Raw genomic sequence first — 1,874 nt, 5'->3', positions numbered from 1 at the left:
GGCCGGTTCGAGGGTCGTTTGAACAAAACGGCAGTCTTCTTCTGTCTAAAGCATCCTAGTTAATGCCGTACGGTATTAAAATGGTTGGTTTATTGTTCAACACAGGTGTTTGTAAAAAATGTACTCGCACAGAAGAGTGGTCAGTGGAGTTAGAGGAAATCCCCACCAGACAAGCGCGCGTTGATATGAAACGTCATCAATCACAGAGCTTCAGGATAATTATGCTATATGCCGAGATTAACTATGAGTGGAAATACCACTCAAATGTTCGAGGGTCGTTTGAACAAAACGGCAGTCTTCTTCTGTCTAAAGCATCCTAGTTAGTGCCTGTCTCTTATACACATCTAGATGTGTATAAGAGACAGGGTTAGTACTTGGATGGGTGACCGCCTGGGAATATCGGGTGCTGTAGGACTTTTTACATTTTTCCCCCAAATTCTAAAGTAGGGGTGCGTGAGGGTCCACACGACCTCGGGCCCACATAGTTGGGGCTGAGGTGCAAACATTTTGAGAATATGGACCTCTAAGTGCCCGGAAATTACACTCTCATACCTTAAAAATCATACAGGTACTTGTTCATATCAACAATACGCAATTAATTCGCTGGTGTTAGGCCGGTTCGAGGGTCGTTTGAATAAAACGGCAGTCTTTTTCTGTCTAAAGCATCCTAGTTACTGCCTTAGTAAAATGGTTGGTTTATTGTTCAACACCGGTGTTTGTAAAAAATGTACTCGCGCAGCAGAGTGGTCAGGGGAGTCAGAGGAAATCCCCGCCAGACAAGCGCGCGTTGATATGAAACGTCATCAATCATAGAGCTTCATGATTGGATAATTATGCTATATGCCGCGATTAACTATGAGTGGAAATATCATCCACATGTCTACGGCCATACTACGTTGAAAACACCGGTTCTCGTCCGATCACCGAAGTTAAGCAACGTCGGGCCTGGTTAGTACTTGGATGGGTGACCGCCTGGGAATACCGGGTGCTGTAGACTTTTTACATTTTTTCCCCCAAATTCTAAAGTAGGGGTTCGTGAGAGTCCACACGACCTCGGGCCCACATAGTTGGGGCTGAGGTGCAAACATTTTGAGAATATGGACCTCTAAGTGCCCGGAAATTGTACTCTCATACCTTAAAAATCATACAGGTATTATATGTTCATATCAACAATACGCAATTAATTCGTTGGTGTTAGGCCGGTTCGAGGGTCGTTTGAATAAAACGGCAGTCTTCTTCTGTCTAAAGCATCCTAGTTAGTGCCGTAGTAAAATGGTTGGTTTATTGTTCAACACCGGTGTTTGTAAAAAATGTACTCTCGCAGCAGAATGGTCAGGGGAGTCAGAGGAAATCCCCGCTAGACAAGCGTGCGTTGATATGAAACGTCATCAATCATAGAGCTTAATGATTGGATAATTATGCTATATGCCGAGATTAACTATGAGTGGAAATATCATCCACATGTCTACGGCCATACTACGTTGAAAACACCGGTTCTCGTCCAATCACCGTAGTTAAGCAACGTCGGGCCCGGTTAGTACTTGGATGGGTGACCGCCTGGGAATATCGGGTGCTGCAGACTTTTTACATTTTCTCCCCCAAATCTATTGATGTTTACTTATTGTTCGTTAATTATTGTTCGTTTGTTTTTCTTTTTCTTTCTTTTTTCTCTTAACAGTTTCATTATGTACGGTATTTTGGCACGTTATAATCGTCAACTTTTCACTAAAAGAAAAAGGACCTGGGCCTTGCACTGAGCAGTAGGGCCACAACAAGTGTATGGTGTAGGCTTATAATACAGTGTTCGGATGGTGTCTTAACAAATGTAATGAAAACATATGCGATATTCTAGCCTACAGATTGGGGCGGATGCA

At 43.2% G+C, this 1,874-nt stretch overlaps 2 non-coding genes across 2 annotated transcripts; both read left to right on the top strand.

Annotated features, from left to right (window-relative positions):
• Positions 1 to 878: 878 nt before the first annotated feature.
• On the top strand, positions 879 to 997 carry LOC117106225. The gene has a single exon (XR_004445022.1). It is a non-coding gene; the product is annotated as a 5S ribosomal RNA (ribosomal RNA).
• Positions 998 to 1,463: 466 nt separating this feature from the next.
• Positions 1,464 to 1,582, top strand: LOC117106227. The gene has a single exon (XR_004445024.1). It is a non-coding gene; the product is annotated as a 5S ribosomal RNA (ribosomal RNA).
• Positions 1,583 to 1,874: the final 292 nt, after the last annotated feature.

Source organism: Anneissia japonica, unplaced genomic scaffold (genome assembly GCF_011630105.1).
Source record: "Anneissia japonica isolate Jap-2015-1 unplaced genomic scaffold, ASM1163010v1 scaffold3974_len2349_cov136, whole genome shotgun sequence".
NCBI lineage: Eukaryota > Metazoa > Echinodermata > Crinoidea > Comatulida > Comatulidae > Anneissia > Anneissia japonica.
This window is presented reverse-complemented; position numbering and strand designations above follow the sequence as displayed.